Source organism: Ovis aries, chromosome 12 (assembly GCF_016772045.2).
Source record: "Ovis aries strain OAR_USU_Benz2616 breed Rambouillet chromosome 12, ARS-UI_Ramb_v3.0, whole genome shotgun sequence".
Classification (NCBI taxonomy): Eukaryota; Metazoa; Chordata; class Mammalia; order Artiodactyla; family Bovidae; genus Ovis; species Ovis aries.
Window position 1 is genome coordinate 43,097,826 of NC_056065.1, and position 24,460 is coordinate 43,122,285.

General features: G+C 49.8%; 1 protein-coding gene across 10 annotated transcripts in view; it reads right to left on the bottom strand.

Moving 5' to 3' along the window:
• PIK3CD (phosphatidylinositol-4,5-bisphosphate 3-kinase catalytic subunit delta) overlaps positions 1-5,796 on the bottom strand; it is a 61,230-nt gene extending 55,434 nt beyond the window's left edge. For 8 of the 10 annotated variants that reach the window (XM_042257285.1, XM_027975658.2, XM_042257276.1 and 5 more), the window contains exon 1: positions 5,741-5,796. The gene's annotated coding sequence lies outside the window, so the exon portion shown is untranslated. Of the gene's footprint in view, positions 1-3,347 lie in introns of all 10 variants that reach the window. The other 2 variants (XM_042257281.1, XM_060396508.1) reach the window with 1 other exon arrangement.
• Between the last annotated feature and the right edge of the window lie 18,664 nt (positions 5,797-24,460).

Below are 24,460 nucleotides of genomic sequence, written 5' to 3' on the forward strand. Positions count from 1 at the left end.
GTGGGTTGCCATTTCCTTCGCCAAATTCATCAAAGTGAAAAGTGAATTTTACCACAATTAAAACATAAAAATCAAAGTAAAAAAGCATATGCCTAATGCAGGGTTCAATCCCTGGGTTGGGAAGATCCCTTGGAGGAGGGCAAGACAACCCACTCCAGTATCCTTGCTGGAGAATCCACATGGATAGAGGAGCCTGGCAGGCTACAGTCCCTGGGGTTGCAAAGAATTGAGCATGGCTGAGAGAATAAGCACACAGCACACTGGTCACAGTTGAAAATGCACATTAAAAGATGGAAAAGTGGGAATTCCCTGGTGATCCAGTGGTTAGGTCTCCACGCTTCCACTTCTGAGGGCCCAGGTTCCATCCCTGGTCACGGAACTAAAATCCTACAAGACGTTCTACACACCCCGTACACATCAGCTCTTACAGACATAAGAATGTGCCTGGCACTTTACACATGACTATATGAAATGTTCAAGACTGGCGATAAAATTGCTATTCCAGTGTTAAAACTGGGGACTCTGAGGCTTGCGAGGGGTCTGTGATTTGTCTAGTGGTTAGGAAGGACTTCCCTGGTGGTCCAGGGGTTGGGACTTTGCCTTCCAGTGCAGGGGGTGTGGGTTCAATCCTTGGTAGTGGACTTAAGATCCCACATGCTTCTAGGTCCAAAAACCGAAACATAAAACAGAAGCAAAACGGCTTTAAAATTATCCACACTGAAAATAATTTTTTTTTAACTGGTTGGGATTAAAATTGAGTCTGGTTGACTCCAAAGACATACTTTTTCTTCCATGTGGCAATCCCTCCATCATCACCTCTGCACCCACCCCGCCTATATATAAAGGACTTCAAGTTTCAGTATCACAGCTATGAACCTGCTTCCCAGTTGAGAAGACAGCATGTCTCCAAGATTTCACAACCAACACAAAAAAAGGCAATGCTCCCCTGCAATTCTAGATGGGGAGGTGGAATAGGAGCCTTGCCCCTCCAGAAAGCTTCCACCCCTACAAACTTCAGTAATAGGGATGGGGCTCCCCAAATCCCTTCCCACACGACCAGCCCCATCCTGCCCCACCTCACAATGGTGGCTGCTTAGGAGGAGGACATAGGGACACAGCAACAAAACTGAGCCACCCCAACAACTGCTCAAGAGAGGAAACTCCAAACTGGGAGGGGCTGTGTGTCCCCAGACAGAGGTTGGAAGCCCTGAGCTGAGAAAGTGCTGTCCGAGGTCAGGTGGGACCAGGGAAGAATAAGGGGGCTGAAACAATTCCCTGCAGGCGAAGAGCTTGGTCTCTTGGCAGTTCCTTTGAATTCCAGGAACTTTCTTTTCTGCCTTTGGGACCCTGATTGTGGAGGGTACTACTAATAGCAGAGCTAACTTCTAAGGCGGCTGCCAGTTCACAAAGCTGGGGAGAGGGCAGCAGGAGGGCGGAAGGAAGGCTGGTGACAACAGGGCCTCTAGTGACTCTGAAATCCTTGCCTGATGTCACCCACAGGAAAGTATAGGGCCCAGACGTAGGTAGCGTTCCATTCCCTGCAAAGATGACTGTGCTCAAACCTTCCCCAGAAAATACCAAAGAAACACACTCCCATCCTTCTGTAGTAGGCTGAACGGTGGCCCCCTAAAGATATGTCTGCCTTCATCCCCAGAACCTATGAATTATTTGGAAAATTAACTTTGTGCAGAAAGGGTCTTTGCTGATGTAATTAAGGACCCTGAGATTAATTCATCCTGGACTGTTCAGGTGGACCCCAAATCCAATGACAGTTGTCCCTCTAAGAGACTCAAGAGGAGAAGACAGAGAGGAGGAGCCGTGTGAACAGAGGGCCAGAGATCAGATGATGCTGCCACTAGCCAAAAACAGCTGGAGCCCTCAGAAGCGGGAAGAGGCAGGGGGGAGGATTCCGGAGAGAGGGTGGCCATACAGACACCTTGATTTTGAACTTTTGGGCTCTAGAACTGTGAGGGAATACATTTGTGTTGTTTTAGACCACAAAAACTGTAAGAATTTGTTATTGACTGCCACAGGAAACAAATATGGCATCCCTCCAAGACAGTAAAATCCAATTCAAGCAGTTCACTCCCTTTCTGCAGCTCTCCCCTGGCTCATCACCCCAGCCCACTTACTCTCACGTTCCTGGCATTTCCTCTAAGTGGAAAAAGTAATTTCCCCCAAAGTAAGTGAAACACAAGTGAACTGAAATACCACTTTAGGAACAGACACACCCATCACTCTAAGGACTCTCACTCTCGGCTCAGAAAGTAAGCAGCCTTGGAAAACACCCATTTCCAGGAGAAGCCCCAAGAGCCCTTCTCTGAGGGGGGTCAGGTCACCACCTGTGATGGGGAGGAGTAGAGATTTCTACAAGCCGTACCAGTGCAGCACCAACCTCAGGCCCCAGGGGCTGTGCTGGCCTCCAGGGAAGGGAGAGGCAACCAGATTTTGGAATGATTCAAAGCAAGTCAGTATTTGTCTGCAAGGAAAAGAGTGAAGAGAGAGGCTCCCTAGTTTTTTTTTTAATTGTTTTTTCCCCCCACCTTGAAACTGGCAGCATTTCTGATATGATTGCAGGGGATTTCCACGAACCAAGTTGAAGAAAATTCAGTTTTAGCATTAACTGCAGGGAGAGAGGAGGAGTTTTGCAACCTTTGTCATTTATGAAACACCAGCAGTGGCCCCAGAATGAAGATGCTTTCCTTTCTCCCAAATCAATCAGGCTCCCACCACCCTCCATGGGCTGGCGGCTAATTACCATACGCATCTTGACTCTGACCAGGGGGCAGTGGGGCACCGACCCTCCCTGACCCTCCTGGGAGCCTTACCCTCCAGTCCTGCCCCTCCAACCGCTCGGCTGGGAAAAGTGTTTGTCCTCTGGAGAGTGGCAGAAAGAGCTCTTCTGAGGTCCCACGGTAAGGAAACACTTGGTGGGGCCCCAAGCCCCACCATCAGACCCACAGAAGCAGCTGGAGGGAGGGAGGTGCTCTCTAAACAAAAATGGTTTTGAAAAATAAGCTAGCCAAAGGGGAATTGCTTCATAAGTTGCACATTCACTTCTCCCTCTAACTGTGCAATTGAAGGAAAACAAGGTGAAGCAGGAACTGACCCTTCATACTCCCTCATTCTCCCCCCACCCCACAATCTCCCTTGACACAGGCACAAAAGCAAAGCTAACCAGGTCTGAGGCTGGTCTCTATTTATGGATTGTCTTGCCTTGTAGGCACCCCCAGGAGCTGGTACTCTCCCTGCCAGCCTGCCTTGTTTTCAGCCTTGGCCCCCAGGGGGATCCGTAATAAAGCAAGAGAAAAAACGAGCCCCAAGCATCATTCAAAGATGTACTTTACCCGTACTTCCTGAGCAAGGACCAAAGCAGCAAAAATGCAGTTTGTCCTGCAGGAAAGGGACATCAGCATGGCCAGAAGGACCTTTGGGGCAGTTGCCCTAATTCCAGAAACATCTGTATTGGCAGTGTTGTTTCTAAAGGTGGGTGGAGAGGTGAGGGGAAGTAAGCTTGGCTTGTCTTTAGAGCTGGCAACTGCCAACTAGGTTTTAAGAGTATACTCATCCTCCCACCCCACCCCCACACCCCGGGTGTTTTCCACTTCTTTGCTGAAAGCACCAGAAGAGAATGAACCTCAGTATGTGCTAGTCAGAGCCCTCCTGAGCCAGGGTGGACAGAATCCCACCATCAAGACATTAAGCCACAGTGGGGCATGGGAATGTGAAGGGGTTGGCGATTTCTGCTCTAGGGAGAACAGAAAAGAAAGCTCTATTCTGCTGTCCTTGTGTTTGCTGGCAGCCTTCTAAATCAGAAAAATCTTCACCCCCACTTATCATGTTCCTCAAACCTGGTGGGTAAGGGTAGCAGGGTGTTACAGGAGAGCATCTAGGTTGGGTACCTTAGACTCTATGGCTCTGAAAGGACACCCCACGTCCCAGGTCTGAACACCAAGCAAACTGTTAGGCGACATACATTCTTCTTCATTTGCAAACAACACTATCAGATGACTAAATGCTTTGGCGTCTAAAGGAACCAGGATTCTGGATCAGCTAATTGTAAACGTGTGGGTCAGCAAGTTTTCGCTGTGCTGAGCCTTGGTTTCCTCCAGCGCAAATGGAGCCCTCATTCGGCGCCTATGATTAACTGAATATACACGTAAAAAACCCTATGGCACCATTCACTTAAGAAGAACACTGAGGCACTCAGGCACGCCAGCGGTGGGTGTGCAGACTCTCTGGAAGTGAGCAGTGGGATTAGTTCTTGGTTTCAAAGTCCCTCTGGAGCAGTGACCCTTTCCCGGGGAGATTCCTGGGAAAGGAAGCAGCTCTCTGCCCCAGGGCACACACCTCACACAGGCGTGACCGTGCGTGCAGGGCATTTCTGGGGGTGGCGTCTGTCGGGGTTTCTGCAGGAGCCCCGGGGAAAAGAAGCCCCATTTGATGGTCCTGTGGGGTTCGAGACCCACAGCGCCCTCCTTCCTGGGGACACCTGAACGAAATGAAAGCTGCCCAATCATCCGACGGCTCCAGACCGCTCCATATGCAAACTGGGCAGATCCCAAGGGTGCTGCTTTTGAACCTGGTACGTGGGCCGCCGGCACGGGCTGCCCACGGTGTCCCCCACTCCGGCCCCAGAAATCCCATCCCCACTCGCTTCCCCTCCCGAAGCGCGTATCAGTCCTCTCCTGGCTATCCATCTCCCCACCGGAGCAGGGCTCAGGGCGCAGATGGCAAAACAGTGCCCCCGCCCCCACGTCCCGGTCCCCAAAAAAGTTCCCCCGAGTCCTCTCTCCTAGATCTCAGAGAAGGGGGTGCACAGGACGGACCCTAAATAAAAACAGGAAACTCGATTAAAAAAAAAAAAAAGCAGCAGCAGCAGCCTCATTCAGGCTGAATTACGGGTAAGGGTATTAAAAAGAAGAAAGACAGAAAGAAGAGTCCGGAAATGCAAAGCTGAAGGCGGTTTTGCCGGCGTAACCCGGACCCAGCCGCAGATCCGGCGCTGGTCTCGCCGCGTCGCTGCAGTAAACACGCGGTGAGCGGCGCCGGCGGCCCGAGCCCTGCCGGGGTCGGCGGGAAGGACCCGCCGCAAGTCCAAGCGCCCGGCAACCCCTTCCTTGGCCTCTCGCCAGCCACGGGTCCCGCTCTCCGGGGTTGGGGAGGGCGCACAGGGCCAGGGCGCAGGGGAGGTGTGTGCACCCCTCTCCCCGCGGCTCGACGGGAGCTCGGGGCGGGGGTGGGGGGAGGCGGAACCGCCGTAGGGAACTTAGCCTGCGTCCCACGGCGCAGCCCAGGCGCCCCGGGTCCCGTTCGCCAGCCCTCGGGGCAGGGCGCACGCGACTAAGCACTGTCCTTCCCTGGGCTCGGCTGGTGCATACGAGGCTGTCTCGCCGCGGGAGCGCACCCCGTACCCCGCCTCGGGCCCGGGAGCTCCCCGTCCCGCTCCGCGGGGCATGCAGTCCCCACGCACGGGAGCTGTGTGCACCCCTCTCTCGGCGGACGCTCCGGGGGCCGCCCCGACCCCGAGCACAACCTTGACCCAAGTTCCGGGGGGCGCCCCCTCTCCCGGCTCGCTAGACGCGGGCGGGTGCACAGGACCCGGGTGCACCGGCTCTTCGCCCCGGGAGACGTTCACAAGCCGGTCCCCCGTCTCTTCGAGGTCCTCCTAAGTCCCCCGAAGTCCCTAGTCCCAGTCCTCTCCCCCACCTCCCAGACGCAGCCGGAGGTGAGCGCTTACCCGTCCAGGCGCAGCTGGCAGCCGCTGGGAGCTCCGGCGCTGGGCGCGAGTGAGCCTCGAGGGACGGAGGCGGGGCGCGATGGGGGCGCCCCGCCTGCTGACAGCCCGCACACTCCACTTCCCACTTTGTTTCCCTTTTACTTGCAACTGGAAAAACAGCAGGTCCTCCTGCCGCTTCCAACCCTCCGCCTGCCTGGCCTGGCCCCCTCCGTCTCGGGCTGGAGGGGCCGTCAGCCCAGGTGCCTCTGGAAGCTACACCTTGCCCTTCTTCAAAACAAGTTTCTATCTGTATCCAGAAATGGAGTGTTTCCTGCCGTGTCAACACACAAAGATGTCACAGCCAGCAGCGATTCCGGCCCTCCAAATGTGAATATCTGAGCCCGGAGGGCGCCCAGGAAGAAGGATGAAGCTCCCGTAGACCAGCTCTGAGGAGCTGAGGGTATTGGTGGCGGGGCGCAGGCATGTGGAAAAACGCAGGATTCTGGCTCCGCTAGCTGAGATGCATATGAAAGCAATGATTTCTGCGAGCCCAGGCTCTTGCATCTTCTCGTACACAGAAAAGTGCTAAATTCCTTAACTTGAGATATCTGGTTTTTCATAATTAATAATAATCTTTTGATGTTCAGACTACTTGCCCCTTGTTGCAAACATCTATATAATTTCACTCCGCCGCACTGCGGCACCCCCCACCGCTTTATCAGTAGCAGTTCTCTCAGGGTTACTTGGGATGCTGTCTCCCAAGCTTGCCGTCTTAAAAATTCCCACCAAATAAAACATAACTCTTGACTTTTATGTTGTGACTATTTTTTTAAGTCGACGGTTTTTATTTATTAAAGAAAACAATCAAATCAAGGTCCTAAAAGCTCATAAAAGCCCCACACCTTCCACATGCACACAGCAAAGGACTTTAGCCCTGGAGGGAGGAAAGCTGGAGGCACCCAGGGGGGCCCCAAGGCCAAGTGCAGGGAACTGGGCAGGAGGGTGGGTAAGTGGGGCAGGACTTGGAGCTCAGAGTCCCATTGCGCCCAGTCCTGGAGGGAAAGCAGTGGCCTGTGGCCTTGGATGGGTCAAGAGCATGGGTCAGTGCCCCCCAAGATTACTACAGTGGCTTCAGATCTTTCCAGCATGTGATGGGCGATGAGCCAGTCAATTTCTTTGTCCAATGACTTAAAGGACCCTCCCCAACCCAGCCTGGGAAAGAAAGCACCTGTTCGCTTTCCTTGAACAGAAGAAGACACTGAGGCTTGGAGAGGCATTCCTTCTATCCAAGAGATCCTCTGGCCACCCCCAGGGCTGGCTTGAGCCCAGCACTGGCTACAACATTGGAAGGACAGGCAGTTCTGTGTTCAGCCAGGAAATGGGAGAGAATTTGGGCAAGACGAGTGGGTTACTAAGTCATCCCCGTTTCCTAACATTTGGGCTGCAGGCTCTGGTCTCTCAGCTGGATACCTGTGAAGGAGCCAGGAGAGACCATGGGTCCCTATGGGTGAGAATGCTGGGTCTGTTCCCAGGAGTATACATCCTTCCCAGTGAAACATCTGAGGCTCACAACCTCACTTCTACACCAGGCCAGGACCACTCCAGGGCTATCAAAAGCCAGAAGAGAAATGGACATTTCAGAGAGAAAAATCTGATGGCAGGTTCTGATGTTTCTGAACACCTGTCCCAACCCTGATTTTGCCCGTGCGCAATTTAAACACTACTCAATAATTTCCAGAGCTGGTTGTAAGAAACAAGTCAGGTGAGGAAGGTTTTGCATCATCCAAAAGAACTCTTCGTTGAATACATATTTTCTGTGCGTGTGTGCTAAGTCGCTTCAGTCATGTCTGACTCTTTGCGACCCCATGGACTCTAGCCCACCAGTCTTCTCTGTCCATGGGATTCTTCATGGCAAGAATGGGAGTGGGTTGCCATGCCCTTCTCCAGGGAATCTTCCCCACCCAGGGATGGAATCTGCATCTCTTGCTTCTTCTGCATTGCAGGCAGATTCTTTATTACTTGAACTGCCCTCAGGAAAGCCCTATATATTTGCTGACAACCAGTCAAATCATGCTTTGTAATATGCAAGACAGAAGCATGAAGTATTCAGATGCACTTCACACATTGTTATCTCTGATCTCAACAACAGCCTCCCAAGAAAAATCTTATCATGCCCACTTAACAGATAAGAAAACTGAGACTCAGGAAGGTTGAATCATTTTGAGGGGCCACACATTCACTGTCTGCTTTCAGATCCTCGATTCTTTGCCCATGCCACACTGCTTATGTTCCAGTCTGAGACCAAGTTTCACTTTCTGTAACCCAATGCACTTCATTTTAGAGGCCAGATTATAGGACTTATCCCCCCTCTTTTGCCTGGGGTGCCAGGAAGCTCAGGCTAAGTGTAGCATCAAGTATACAGCCCCTCAAGTTCCCGGTAGACTTCTGCCTTCCTCTCTACAGTTTCTGATCTCTCTTTCTCACTTTATTTTTAACTGTTGTCATGTGTGTTTTGGAGGAAGCTACTTCAAGTTCCTTTTAAATCGTAAGTGAAATGGACCAGCTATGGTGGAGCATTTACTTATAGCAGTCCTAGAAGAAAAGTGGCACCTGGGCTTTACGGAAGGCCACACATGTTACTCACGTGACCTCCTGACTGGGAAATCCTTTGGCCCCATTTTATGGAAAGGAAGGGAGATCTCAGGTATTGAGGGGAGCTGGTCAATGGAGAACATGGATGAGAGGTCCCCCGGGGGGCACTCAGAAGCGCACGCACAGCTCTCCAGACCTGTTTCCTTCTGTGCCTGCTACCCTCTTCCTGCAGAACTTCCCCTGCAGCAGCCATCCAGCCTCCGTTGTTTCTCACAAATGCAGTGAGCATCTTTGCTCTGTTAACCTTGAGCACTTACCACCGCCACCCACACATGCCCACAAGCAGGGTTAACTCAGGGCAGCCAGAGCCAAGTTGAACGCCTAGCTGCAGGGGTACAAGTGAGGAGCCCACTTCCTCAGCGCCTACATGAGGGGGTCCAGACACTCACCTCCATGACCTGTCCTGGCACAAAGCCCACTTTGCCGAAAGGCCTTTCTTTCCAGGCAGAGCAAAATTATCCAACTCAAACCCTTGCCCATTTGCCCGGGTGTGGTGAAGGAAAGTGTGGTGAAGATTTGCAATTAAGAGCACCTTCCCTGCAGCCAAAGTGCCTGGAACTGCCCCTGTGGAGCTGTGGGACCTCAGATGAGTGGCTTAACCTCTCTGTGCCTCCATTTCCTCATCTGAAAAATAAGGACGCTGATAATGCCTTCCAACATTGAGAACTGTTGTTAGGTTAATACACGTAAAATGCTATGAGTACCTGACACAGAGTGAACCCTGAGAAAATATTAGTTATTGAGTTATTCCAGAACAGAGTCTTAGTGCTTTGCAGAACTGGATGTTTCTGCTCTCAGTTCAGTTCAGTTCAGTTCAATCGCATAGTCGCGTCCGACTCTTTGCGACCCCATGAACAGCAGCATGCCAGGCCTCCCTATCCATCACCAACTCCTAGAGTCCACCCAAACCCATGTCCATTGTGTCAATGACGCCATCCAGCCATCTCATCCTCTGTCGTCCCCTTCTCCTTCTGCCCTCAATCTTTCCCAGCATCAGGGTCTTTTCAAATGAGTCAGCTCTCCGCATCAGGTGGCCAAAGTATTGGAATTTCAGCTTCAACATCAGTCCCTCCAATGAACACCCAGGACTGATCTCCTTTAGAATGGACTGGTTGGATCTCCTTGCAGTCCAAGGGACTCTCAAGAGTCTTCTCCAACACCACAGCTCAAAAGCATCAATTCTTCGGTGCTGGTGCTCAGCTTTCTTTATAGTCCAACTCTCACATCCATACATGACTACTGGAAAAACCATAGCTTTGACTAGACAGACCTTTGTTGGCAAAGTAATGTCTCTACTTTTTAATATGCTGTCTAGGTTGGTCATAACTTTCCTTCCAAGGAGTAAGCGTCTTTTAATTTCATGGCTGCAATCACTGTCCTCAGTGATTTTGGAGCCCAGAAAAATAAAGTCAGCCATTGTTTCCACTGTTTCTCCACCTATTTGCCATGAAGCGATGGGACTGGATGCCATGATCTTAGTTTTCTGAATGTTGAGCTTTAAGCCAGCTTTTTCACTCTCCTCTTTCACTTTCATCAAGAGGCTCTTTAGTTCCTTTTCACTTCCTGCCATAAGGGTGGTGTCATCGGTATATCTGAGGTGATTGATATTTCTCCTGGCAATCTTGATTCCAGCTTGTGCTTCATCCAGCCCAGCATTTCTTATGATGTACTCTGCATATAAGTTAAATAAGCAGGGTGACAATATACAGCCTTGACATACTCCTTTTCCTATTTGGAACCAGTCTGTTGTTCCATGTCCAGTTCTAACTGTTGCTTCCTGACCTGCATACAGATTTCTCAAGAGGCAGGTCAGGTGGTCTGTATTCTCATCTCTTTCAGAATTTTCCACAGTTTCTTGTGATCCACACAGTCAAAGGTTTTGGCATAGTCAATAAAGCAGAAATAGATGGTTTTTTTTGACACGGGTTCAGTCCCTCATCCAGGAAGGTCCCACATGCCGGCCTTGGAGCAACAAAGCCCATACGCCACAACTGCTGAGCCCATGTGCTGCAACAACTGAAGCTCTTGTGCCCTAGAGCCCGCACTCCGCAGCAAGAGAAGCCACCACAATGAGAAGCAACTAGAGAGTAGGCCCTGCTCGCCGCAACTAGAGAAAAGCCCGGGCAGCAAGGAAGACCCAGCATGATCAAAAATAAATAAATAAACACAATCTATCTGATTTTATTCCACACAGTAAGGGTGATATCCCTGCCTGAGGCTTTGTGTCTCGTTGATTGGTGTGTGTGAGCGTACATTAAGTCAAGATGTAAGATGTATTCTCACTGCGGTTCCCCGTCAACACAACTGGCAAGCTGCTACTTTCTGCAGACAACATACTGGTGGTAGTGATACAAGGGCACCACAAATGAGTAGAGAACTAGGCCAAGGTCAGACTTGATTCCTGGAAAGTCTGACTTCTTTAAAAATATATTTATTTGGTTGTGCTGGGTCTTAGTCGAAGCACGTGGGATCTAGGGTTAGGATTAGGCCCAGGGATTGAACCCAGGCTCCCTGTCTTGGGAATACGAAGTCTTAGCCAATGGACCACCAGGTAAGCCCCTGCAGCCTGATTTTTGAGGACACAGACTCCAGCCAGTGCAGGGAGGCAGTCAGGTGGGAAGGAGAAGAGAAGTCTGGGCTCCAGGCTGTGCCTGCTGTCCGAGGAATGACACAGAGGTCACCCCCAAAGTCTGTGCCCTGCACTTCATCTCATTGTGTTCATGAGGTTCTCAAGGTAAGAATACTGAAATGGTTTGCCATTCCCTTCTCCAGTGGACCACGTTTCATCACGCTCTGACTAGCAGGGACCTGCCCTTCAGTCGCTCCACAGAGCTTCACGACATGCCTGGTCTGCAGTCTTGGACTGCAAAGAGATCGAACTAGTCAATCCTAAAGGAAATCAACCCTGAACATTCGTTGGAAGGACTGATAATGAAGCTGAAGCTCCAGCACTTTGGCCATCTGACACGAAGACCTGACTCATTGGAAAAGACCCTGACGCTGGGAAAGATTGAGGCCTGGAGAAGAAGGGGACTGCAGAAGATGAGGTGGTCGGATGGCATCACCAACACAATGAACATGAGTTTGGGCAAACTCAGGGAGATAGTGAACAATAGGGAAGCCTGGCGTGTTGCAGTTCATAGGGCTGCAAAGAGTTGGACATGACTTAGTGACTGGGCAACAGCTTTATCTGAGGTCAAAGTAGACTGGAGGGTCCAGAAAGTGAAAGTGAAGTGAAAGTCACTCAGTTGTGTCTGACTGTTTGCGACCCCATGGACTGTATAGTCCATGGAATTCTCCAGGTCAGAATACCGGGGTGGGTAGCCTTTCCCTTCTCTAGGGGATCTTCCTAAGGATCGAACCCAGGTCTCTCACATTGCAGGCAGATTTTTTACCAGCTGAGCCACAAGGGAAGCCCAAGGATACTTGCGTGGGTAGCCTATCCCTTCTCCAGTGGATCTTCCTGACCCAGAAATTGAACCAGGGTCTCCTGCACTGCAGATGGATTCTTTACCAACTGAGCTATCAGGGAAGCCAGAAAAACCCAGGTTAAAAAACTCAGAGGTGGCCTGGGTGAACCTGTGGGGCCAAGGCTTACTTGATGGAGAATGAGTTTTTTGTGCCCACCTGGATGGGATCTCCAAACAGAAATCAAGTTATCTTTTTTTGTAAGATGCATTCAAAACCCAGGCTGCCTGAATTCAAACCCCAGCCGTACAACTTTGTTGTAGTCAATTTGGTACCTCCTGACCCTGGGCTGGGGAGGGTTCCCTTAGTGGGTGGTTCTGCCCTGGCACAGTCAATATTTCAGAAACAGCAGTTGGCTTTATTTCTTTATTTAGCTGCATTGGGTCTTAGTTGCATTTTTGATGCACCATGCAGGAGTTTTCCTGGTGGCATTCAAGACTCTTTGGCTGTGGCGCTCGGGCTTAGCTTCTCTGCGGCATGCAGGATCTTGGTTCCCCAACCATGGATTGAACCTGAGTCCCCTGTGTTGCAAGGCAGATTTCTAACCACTGGACCACCAAGGAAGTCCCAGAAACAGCAGGTGACTTAAAAAAAATCCTCTACGTGTTAGTTGCTCAGTGTTGTCTGACTCTTTGCAACCCCATGGACTTCAGTGGACTGGAGCCCTCCAGGCTCCTCTATGCACGGGATTTCCCAGGCAAGAATACTGGAGTGTGTTGCCACTCCCTTCTCCAGGGGATCTTCCTGACCCAGGGATGGAACCCGAGTCTCCTGTGTCTCCTGCACTGCAGACAGATTCTTTACCATCTGAGCCACCAGCTTTTCCTATTCCAAGTTCTGGGGAAAATGTGGAAAGGGGATGGTGGGGAGCAGCAAGGTTTGGGGTCATGAGGCTAGATCTAAGCTTGATTCTCCATACACTGAGGGTGACCCAGGCTTTGCAACACTGATTCATTTGGCAAGTTCTGGGCTTTGGGAGACAACACTGTATGAGCCAGAGACCCGCCCTTCTGGGGCTTACATGCGAGTGAGAAGAGAAACTATGAAGAATGAAAATAGGATACAGTGTCCTGAAGTAGTAAATGCTGCAAAGAATTATTTAGTGGGTTAGGAGGGGAGAGGGGTTGGGGAGGAGATACTGGAGGTCAGGACCTTCCAGCAGAGGGGAGATCAGAATGAGGTGAGGGAAGAGCCTTGCTCAGCCTGTGCTCAGTTGTGTCCAACTCTGTGCAACCCCATGGACTGAAGCCCACCAGGCTCCTCTGTCCTTGGGATTTTCCAGGCAAGAATACTTGAGTGGGTTGCCATGCCCTCTTCCAGGGGATCTTCCCGACTCAGGGATAGAATGCAGGTCTCCTGTGTCTCCTGCATTGGAAGCCAATTCTTTACCAGCTGAGCCACCAGGGAAACTCTGCCTGAAGGAAGAGCATTCCCAGCAGAGGGAACAGCCAGCGGAAGCAACAGCATGCTGGAAGACCAGGAAGGAGGCCAGGGAGGGTGGAGGTGGGGTGGGTTTGAACGGCAAAGCAGGGGATCTGGGAGGGGCAGCGGGGGATTTGGGCTTTGGCTGAAAGGGTTGGAGAGCAGAGGGAGGGCTCTAGGCTGGGCTGGGAGGAGTGGGCTGTGACTTACATGTTTAAAAGTCTACAATACGTGCTTATACACTTTCTTGGTCTGCCAGCTCTTAAGTTGTAGAAACTTTAACCCCCAGGAAGCAATGAGCACACACCCAGCACCCAGATTTGGGTCTCTAATCCCACAGTCCTTGATAAAAGGAACCAAGGCTCTTTGGAGAAATGGCTGATGCTTTGATGGGGGCAGGAAATAGACAAGATGAGCCTGGAGTGTCTTACAGTGCTGGAAAGAAAAGAACACCACAAAACAACAGAACGAAGTACCACAGTGATAGGGCCAGTCCATGGGACACGATAGTGAACTGAACAGGTTTCCAGTGGCCAATGAGGGGACAGTTTGAGCAAGCAAATAAAGTAGTATTGGATTAGAGCCAAAGGTACAAAATCTTACCCAACTTTTCCTCTCCAAACATATTATGAAGTGAAGTTGCTCAGTCATGTCCGAATCTTTTGCAATCCCATGAACTGTAGCCTACCAGGCTCTTCAGTCCATGGAATTTTCCAGGCAAGAATACTGGAGTGGGTTGCCATTTCCTTCTCCGAGGGATCTTCCCAACCCAGGGATCGAGCCCTGGTCTTCCACATTGTAGGCAGACGCTGTACCATCTGAGCCACCAGGGAAGCCCTGGAACATATTATAGGATGTTAATAATCAGCCATGAGGCCATCGCCCTCAAAGCACTCTCGTGCAGGGCTACAATCATTTGCCTGGAGGGCTGCCACCTTAAAAGTTTAATTCATATCTCCCATGCTACTGATATAGCCACAAACTTCTAAGAAACAAATGAATACATCTACAAAAATAAATCTGGGAAGAGAAATTAGAAAATTCAATAAGCAGGAAAGATTGAGGGTTTAATTTTTTTGAGAATTTAAATTTTTTGAAGGCAGAGATCTTTAAAAAAATTTTTTTATTTGTTTGTTTTGCTACACTGGGTTTTAGTTGTGGTATCTGGGATCTAGTTCACTGACCAGGAATCCAACCCAGGCCCCCTGCACTGGGAGCATGGGGAATTAGCCCCTGGACCACCAGGGAAGTTCCCAGAGATAATTTTTATTCATCTTTACTATCATAAGAGTTGTCACTATATTTAACTTGATAAATTATTTTTAAGTGAATGACAAAACAACAACAACAAGGTGTAAAATAAATATCTGTGAGTCCAGACTGATATAAATGAATAAACAAGGGAGACTAGACCAATCTTCTGCACAGACGAGATAATTTAGGAAGAAGCTTCACCAGCCCTCATGGAGGAGGAGCTTAAGCCATCACCCCTTCCGTGCAGGCTTGTTGGCTTCTTCCAAAGAGGACAGAGTGGAAGGGGGACAAAGAGGGACTTGGCAGTGGACACACCTGGCAGCCACCACCTCGGCCGGGTGACCAAGGTCCCCATCGTCAGCGGTAAGTGTGTCGACAGCAGGCACCCTTGGTGTGATATGGTGAGAATGACACTTTGCTCTGTGGTCTTTCTACGAAGAGCTGATAAATACCAGTCTAGTCATGAAGGACACACACACACATTAAAAAAAAAACAAAACAACCATTCCAACCCAAATAAGGAAACAGTCCTAAGAGTACCTGGCCAGTCCTCTTCAAAACCATCAAGATTCTCCAAGACAGAAAATTGGATAAACTGTCCCAGCCAAGAGCAGCCTAAGGTGGCCTGACGAAGAAACGTCATGTGATGTTCTGGATAGGATCTTGGAAGAGAAAAAGGACATTAGGTAAAAACTAAGGTAGTCTGGATAAAGTATGAACTTTAGTTAATAATTATGTACTTGTGACAAATATACTGTAGTAATGTAGGATGTTGAAATTTGGACCACAAAGAAGACTGAGTGCTGAAGAATTAATGCTTTTGAATGTGGTATTGGAGAAGACTCCTGAGAGTCCCCTGGACTGCAAGGAGATCAAGCCAGTCCATCCTAAAGGAAATCAGTCCTGAGTATTCACTGGAAGAACTGATGTTGAAGCTGAAATTCCAGTACTTTGGCCACCTGGTTAAAAAGCTTGACTCACTGGGAAAGACTGATGATTGAAAAGACTGAGGACAGGAGGAGAAGGGGACAGCAGAGGATGAGATGGTTGGATGGCATCAGTAACTCAACGGACATGAGTTTGAACAGACTCCAGGCAATGGCAAAGGACAGGGAAGCCTGGTGTGCTGCAGTCCATGGGGGTTACAAAGAGTCAGACACAACTTAGCAGCTGAACAACAACAACAATGTAAGATGCTAGCAACAGAGAAACCAGTATGGGGTGTATGAGAATGCCCTATACTATCTTTGCAACTTTTCTGTAAATCTGACACTATTCTAAAATTAAGATTTTATTTAAAGAAAAAATATTAGAATGATGTTGGGGGAATGTGGAGAAGGGCCAAGCTGAATCCCTTGAGACCATGAAGGATGTGCAACCAGGGGCATTGTGTTAAAAGCTTGGCATACAGGGGCTTCCCTTGTTGTCTAGTGGTTAAGACTCCACACTTCAGCGCAGGAGGTAGAAGTTCAAACCCCAGCTGGGAAACTAAGATCCCACATGCTGCGAGGCACAGCGGAAAAACAAAACCACCAACAACCTGGAACAGTGGTTTGGGAGGTGAGGCAGGGCCACAGGAGGAGAGGGGTCGAAGTGCAGAAAGTTCAAAGGCAAGGCTTTTATTCTCTGGCCCTGGAGATCTGCTGGAGTTGGGAGGATGGATATTTTTGAACCTTCTCTTCTGGGAAGCCTGAGATCCAGTCCTGCTCCCACATCTTCCAGTCTGTCCCTTCCTCTGTAAAATGATAATAAAAAGTTGTGAGGCCAACTTCAGAGAGCTTGTGAGACTAAAAAGACATGCTTCAGTGAAAATGGCCTGGAGCCGGTCAACACTTTGCAAATACAGTGCAGAAGACGTAATGCTAAATGGAGCTGATGGTTGTTTCCCACCCATAACCCAGCACACACCTTACCCCTGCTCTAAAAGCACCTGTCTACCGAGAAAAGGCCCCTCTAGATAGCTAGGTATCTTTTAACAGTGCCCATTCTGAGGAGCACCCTCATGTGAAACCTTTACAACCTCAGTGAGAAGGCATACTGCTGGTTACTCTCCCTGCCACAGACAGAAAAAGCACCAGCAAGAGAAAGACAGGGACTTCTCCGTGACCCAGTGGCTAAGACTCTGAGCTCCCAATGCAGGGGGTCTGGGTTCAATCCCTGGTCAAGAACTAAGTGTTCACATGTCCCAACTAAAGATCCTGAGCGCTGCAACTAAGACTCAATGCAGCCCAATAAATAAATAATGTTTTTAAAGAGAGAAAGACAGAGGAAAACTCAAGTCAGACTATGAGGAGGACACAGAGATAGGAACGAGAGAGGGGCATATGAAGACAGAGGCAGAGGCTGAAAGAATGTGCCCACCAGCCCAGGACCTCCTGCAGCTACTGGGTGCTGAAGAGGCCAGGCAGGAATCTCCCCTAGAGTCTATGGAGGGGGAAGCCCTGCTGACACCTTGATTTTTAATTTCTGGCCCCCTGAACTGTGAGAAAACAGATTTCTGTTGCTTTAAGTCACACTGCATGTGGCAATTTGCTACAGCAGCCACAGGAAACTGATTTACACCCATTCCTTCCTTGGAATATTACACAACCAGTAAAGTAGTAATTACAAGATGTGGCCTTATGGTGAGGGTCTGTTGTTGTTCAGTTACTAAGTTGTGTCTGACTCTTTGCGACCCCATGGGCTGCAGCACACCAGGCTTCCCAGTCCTTTGTTGTCTCCTGGAGTTTGCTCAAACTCATGTCTACTGAGTCGGTGATGCCATCCAATCATGTCATCCCAGGTGAGGGTCTGGGTTACATAAACATGAAAAAAGGCAGGAATATTGTTGAACAGTCAGCCTGCACCCTTTTTGTTCATTATCCTGTCTTAACCTTTAGTAACCATGTGTATTGGGTGTTTTTATTCCCCGTTTTATGAAGGAAGAAGCTGAGGCAGTGCCTTGGGTAACTGGTCAACGTCACCCAGTTGGCAGGTGAGGGTTAGCAGAGCCCATGTGCCTAGATCAATAGCTTCACCAATAGATGGCAGCCTCCTTGTCACACGACTCCACCTTCCAATGCAGGGTACCTGAGTTCGATCCCTGTTTGGGGAACTCAGAGGTCAGGTGACAAGGAGGGTGAGGGGTCTATTGGACGAGCTGCAGCAGTAAGTTGGCCCATGAACCAAAAATGGGAGGAAGAAGATAAGTCACTTTGCATCATGGAGGGTCTTCCCCTGGCCAGAACTGTCCAGAGGAAGGCATGGTCCACCCACAGAAGGAATAGTATGCAGCCATTGAAAATAGTGATTGTGAAGACCTGTAGCATCACAGGAAGTGATCCTGTCAAGAGACAGGGGCTCCATGCAGAATTGCCTCTGTGCCGGGTATCACTACATAAGCACCTTACACACACACGTGTGTAGTAGGAGGTGGCTTAGGACAGTGAAAGCTGTGTGGGAGGAAGGTGACAGATGTTTTTGTTTCCATTTCATTTTCTAGTCACACTTTGCCAAATGTGTAATAAAAATGCAAAAAATGTAAAACTTTATTTCCACTTCCCAAGTTAGAGCCAATCTCTCTAACCCTTCTTTACCTCCATACATTACACGAGCCATCTTTCCATTCTGCCTGGGCTCCAGTCATAGCGTACTGCAGCCAAGTGTCAAGTATCAAGTGTCTTGGTCAAGATGGTCAAGCCTCTGCAAATCAAGGACAGGGTGACCCTGTAGGGATGAGTACCCAGGAGAAGGACTCCTTTGGGAATGCAGGTGGCATCCGGGAGGTCTGTCAGTGGATAGCAGGTCCTCAGCCAATGGGAATTCCAAACGAGCAAGGCATCAGTTGGTGAGAGCACAGCGCTCTTGCAGGGAAGGGGGGCGGGGTGGGTACTGTGTTCAACTCCTTTCTCTAGACACACTCTCCCCAGTGCATGCCTGTGGCTACACTGCCGTCTCGGTCAGATGCACTTGTCTTTGAGCCTGCCTGAGTTGATGGGGCCAAGAGTGGTCACCTGGCGCCACATTTGCCAAGCAGTGATCTCGATGGGAATGTGGAGTTAGAACCAGGGGAATAATGTTTCTTCAGGTCCCTGGAGCTTGGGTGCTGTGACATGTAAGCTGGGGCGCTGTAGGACCTCTTATACCCATCAAAAAGACTAAAGAAGGGACTTCCCTGGAGGTCCAGTGGTCAAGACTCCACCTTCCAATGCAGGGTACCTGAGTTCAATCCCTGTTTGGGGAACTAAGATTCCACATGCTGCAGGGCAACTAAGCCTGAGCAGTGCTCAACTGCTGAGCCCACATGCCACAACTGGAGAGAAGCCCTGATGGCACAATCTGACACAGCCGAAATAAAATAAATATATTTTAAAAAGACTCCACACTTCCAATGCAGGGGACTCAAGTTCAATCCCTGGTCGGGGAACTAAGAGCCCATGTGTTAGGCAGCATGGCCAGAAAAAAAAGTGTAAAAAAAAAAAAAAAAAGGCTAAAGAAATCAGAGAGGCTGCTGAGCAAGAGAGATTGAGAGATGACCCCTAAAGCAGGTGCATGGAGAGGAAGTGAGGATCACAAATGAGAGTGACGATTTGGGCAACTTTTCAGCTCTCATCTTTTTGAGGTCCCAATGCGTCCTTGCCCTTGGTTTCTTCTGAAACCACCCTACACCCTTAAGCCTGGCTTCACATGCTGCTTAAAATCTGGACCCACTTCCCAGAGTTGCTGTGATAAATGACCACAATCTGGATGGTTCAAAACAACAGAAATTTATCCCTTCATGGTTCTGGAGGCTAGAAGTTTGAAACTGCGGTGTTGGCAGGGTGGGTTCCCTCCAGAAGTTCTGAGAGGGAATCTCCTCCATGCCTCTCTCTTATGTTTATCAACCAAATCTCTGCCCCTCTCCAAAGGGCATTCTCCCTATGCCTCTGTCTCTTTGTCTGAATTTCCCTCTTCTTATAAAGACACCCTCCTCCAGCACAACCTCATCTTGACTCATTAGATCTGCAAAAACCTATTTCCAGTTAAGGTCATATTTCGAGGTTGAAGTGGGCATGAATTTTGGAAGGCCAATAGTTCACCTAGTACAAACTCTCTTGAGTTGGGTTCTGTTATTTGAAACAATCAAACAGGAATAAATCCCAGTTAAAACAGACATTCTATCAGTAGGAGGGTGTTGAAAGAAACAGCTTTGCAAAGAAACTAGGTATCTCTTTCAAAATGTTACAGAAGGATAGTTGATTTACACTGTGGTGTTAATTTCTTCTGTACAGCAAGGTAACTCAGTTGTATATATACATTCTTTTTCATACTCTTCTCCATAATGGCTTGTCACAGGATATTGAATATTGAAACTCTATGACTTGAAGCAGAATGAAGGGCAGTGAGGAATCCCTGTCCTGGGAGAGGACACCAGCAGGTCTTGCTATGTGGTAATAGATCAGTTCAATTATTTCCAATGGTCTCATGAGGCCCAGAACTTGTGCTCATCAAGGCTGAAACTTTAGGAAACTTGGTAGCAAAATGTCCAGGCTATCAGTCTGTCTGTTACATCTAGCTATCTTTAGAAGGTGCTACAAGGTGAGTTCAGTTCTGTTCCATTCTTCTAAAGATCATGAAAAAAGTGGGATAAATATTGAGCTCTGTTAAGGGAGATTCCTTTTTCCTTATAGCAGGTGACTATCCAGGGTCCGCTAACCATGCCCATGCTGTGAGCTGCAGCCTTGGTGTCTGCCTCACCTGTTTCTAACACACATGTTGGCACACATGCGTGATAACAGAAGAAGAACAGAAAGTCTGCAGGCTCAGCAGTTGGAATGGGGATAACTGGGAAAGGCCTAGGAGTGAACAGTCCTCAACATCTGGTCCCTCTGAAGCCTTCCACTGCCAAGTGACCTGAGGGCAGGAATGGGTACCATTCCAAGAATATTTATTTATTTTTTAAAAATGTATTTACTTGTTTATTTCTGGCTGTGCTGGCTCTCCATTGCTGCTCAGGCTTTTCTCTAGTTGCAGCGAGTGGGAGCTGCTCTCCAGCTGTGGTGCGAAGGCTCCTCACTGCGGTGGCTTCTCTTGTGGAGTAAAGGCTCCAGGCGCGTGGGCTCAGTAGCTGTGGCGCGTGGGCTCAGCAGCTGTGGTGCAGAGGCTCAGTTTTTCTGCAGCATGTGGTATCTTCCCATATCAGGGCTTGAAACTGTGTCTCCTGCGATGGCAGTTGGATTTTTTATCACTGAGCCCCCAGGGAAGCCAGCAAGAATATTTAGAGAAAGAAATCGTCCTTCCATCCTAAGTCAGATGATGATTCCCCTTCTCATCTTTAGGTTGAAAGAAGAAACTTGCCACCGTGCTTGCTGCTGAGAAACCCCAGCCCTGGGGCACAGTCTAGCCTAGTATTGAGCTGGACAGGATTTCATGGAATTGGATGTTGGTAGATGACATGACCCAACATAAAATTGACAGGCCACCAATTCAGGTTCCATGAGGGTTGAAACTCCAGGAAACCCTGAAGCCTGGAAGTTGGGGCTTGTGATGTCTTAAACTCTGGGCAATTCCTAGGCTCAAGTACTGGTACCAACAAGAAGCCGCCTGATGGGGCAGCTGCATCCTTTTCTAATTTTCTTTTCTATTTCTTTTTTTTTTTCTTTTCTGTGCAGTGTGCAGTATCTTAGTTCCCTGACCAGGGATTGAACCCATGCCCCCTGCACTGGAAGCACAGAATCTTAACCAGTGCCCCACTGGAATGTCCATGCATCCCCTCCTAGAAAAAGCCTTCCCTGGTGGTCCAGTGGTTAAGACTCTGTGTTTCCAGTGCCAGAGTTGAGGGTTCAGTCCCTGGTCAGGGAACTAAGATTCCACGTGCTGCATTGTGTGGCAAAAATGAAAGAAAGAAAGAAAACAAAAAGTCTCCCCAAGAACCTCACAAGGTCAGGCCTGAAAACCTCCAGACAAGGGATCTCCTCCCAGTGGACAGAACCTGGGGCAGCCAATTTTGCCAACAAGGGGGCCAAGGAAGGTAATCCGCTGAGCAAACCCCACATGATAGCTTGCTCCTAAAGCTTCATTCACTCTGCCCATCCAGAAGGCTGTTTTGTGTGCTCTGTATGGTGCTGCCTTTTTTTGATCTATAGATCAAGTACAGTTGTTGTTCAGTAACCGAGCCATGTCTGACTCTTTGTGACCCCATGGACTGCAGCACGCCAGGCCTTTCTGAGCCTCACCATCTCCCGGAGTTTGCCCAAGTTCGTGTCCTTTGAATCAGTGATGCCATCTAACTATCTCATCCTCTGTTGCCCCCTTCTCCTTCTGCCTTCAGTCTTTCCCAGCATCAGGATCTTTTCCAATGAGTCAGCTGTTTGCATCAGGTGGCCAAAGTGTTGGGGCCTCAGCTTCAGCATCAGTCCTTCCAATGAATATTCAGGGTTCATTTCCTTTAGAATGGACTGATTTGATCCTTTTGCTGTCCAAGGGACTCTTAAGAGTCTTCTCCAGCACCACAGTTTGGAAGCACCAGTTCTTTGGCGATCAGCCTTCTTTAGATCAAGTACGGTAGGGTAAGTTAAATTGGTCATTTAGTCTATCGATTGAGGGGGACCCTGAGGAGCCACCATAGAGGAGATTCAACAGAAATAGAGGGGGTGGGGGACTTCCCTGGTGGTCCAGGGGTTAAGACTCTGTGCTTCCAGTGCAGGGGACACGGGTTTGATCCCTGGTGGGGAAACCAAGAGTCCACATGCTGTGTGGCTCAGCCAAAAGGTTAGAGAGAAAGTAAGAAGGAAACAGAGGGGGTGGGGATCAGCTAGGGACAAAGCCTAGGGCACAGTGGTTTGAACGATCTGGGCTGCTTCACAAGGGGCGAGGCATCTGTGGTTAAGGTTGCGGTGTTAGGTTAAGCAAGTGTAACTGGAACGGAGATGCCTTGGGAAAGCCACCGGAGAACAGCAATGGGTGTAGGGGGAAGTCAGGACAGACAGTCCATCTGTTCCCCTTTTCTGGGCACCCTCTCTCATGTGGTCATGGGGACAGGCAACTTGGCACAGGAGCCTGACCCCTAGCCACAGTCCTCTGGGTCAGAGGACTGATTCAAAAGTGAATAGTCAAAAACAAACAAACAAACAAAAGTGAATAGTCAACTCCTTCCTGGGAAGATGGGCTTGGGACCTGGAAACAGTTCTATCTAGGGCAAAGGATCCAGGATCCCACACTGGGGGGAACCAGCAGGACCTCTGTCCTTTCTCTCTCTTGCCCGCAGGCCCCTGACTATTCTCCTGGGTAAAGCCTGACTTGTCCAGCTGTGATTGTGTCATTCATACATCTGATTCATTCAGCGCTGCAAGTGGGTCAGTGCGGACCCGCCAATAGTGCTGAGAGAGTGTCCAGGGGTGCCTGGTTCTGGGATCCCAAAGCTGAGCTGTGTCTCTGGATTCCATGTGCACACACTATACCCTTGCCATGGAGTCCTCGTTCTTCCTTCAGCTAACAGGGCTGATTTCAGATTTTCTGAAACATTTGTGTGGTGGGAGAGTGACCTATACTGGGTATCAGGTGAGGTTGAGGTTCAAGAACAAGATTGTTGTTCAGTTGCTAAGTCATGTCTGACTCTTTGTGACCCCATGGATTGCAACACACTGGGCATCCCTGTCTTTCACTATCTCCCCGGGGTTTACTCAGATTCATGTTCATTGAGTCGGTGATGCTATCTAACCATCACATCCTCTGCTGCCCTCTTCTCCTTTTGCCTTCAATCAAGAGCAAGGAAGTCATCAGAAAATCAAAGGAGTCAACACAGCTGACCCCCCAGGGTTGCGGGCCGTCCTCCACATGGCACCCTGAACTGTGACTTGAAGCTCCAGGATACCCCGGGCTTGCTTTCTGACTCTGGGCCTTTGCTCATGCTTTTCCTTCTGCCTGGAGTGCCCTTCCCCACTCCTCTTTCTGTCCCTCCCCACCACTTTATATTTGCTTGACTGCTCAGCACAGGTGTTACCTGCCTGGTTCCCTCGCCCACAGGGAACCCCCAGTCTATTCCAGGCCATGCCATTCCCACTGCAGACTTGGGTGACCACCTGCATGCTCGGCTGCTCCCTGGGAGCAGGGACTTTGCAAGGATGTGGCTGACTCCCTGGCTGCAAACTCCATGTCAAGCACCCAGAGGGTAACAAGTGAGTCTGTAGAAATGCTGAATGAATGAATGACGCAGTCATGGCTGGACAAGTCAGGCTTTGCCCAGGAAAATGGTCAGGGGCCTGCGGGCAAGGGAGAACAAGGACAGAGGTCCTCCTGGTCTCCGCCAATGTGGGAACAGCCCTTTCATTTCTTTCCAGCAGGGTCGTCAAACCCAGTGACACTGAAACCGGATGCTCAGAGAGCATCAGGGAGGCAGGGAGGCTGGGCCACCTTTCAGAGCGGCCCCTCCGCCCCTCATATCAGCAGAGGTGTGGCTGCAGCCTGGATCAGTCCATCCCTCAGGCCTGCCCCAAGCATAGGAACGTTGCTTTCTGATTGAGAGTGAGAACATATTACCCCCTCCTCCTTTTATCAGGCAGCCTCCTAGCCTCCCCCTCAACCAGCCTCCCAGCCCCTAGCATCCTAGTTTACTCTGAGTGGGAGCCCACAGAGTCCAGAGCTCGCAGCTGGGAGGCAGGGCACAAGGCACACTCCTCTTTCCTGCTTCCCCAGTTCGCCTTCCCAGCAGGCCTCCGCCTTCACCCACCACCCCCCAGCAAGGCCTGATGAAAGAGCAATGGTGCAAAATTCGTTGGGGAGAAAAACAGGAAGTGGAGCCGGAGAGCTGCAGAAGCTCTACCCCAGCGGAGACTGTGGCAGCCCCCTGCCACCCGCGGCCTTACAGGAAAATGGTGAGGGGGCAGCCCCAGCCCTAGAGTCCGTGGAGGTGGGGGTGAGGGGAGAGTCCGGTAAGGACCCTTTGTCCTTGAGGGGCTTCATTCTTAGGTCAAACATCACACCTGCATC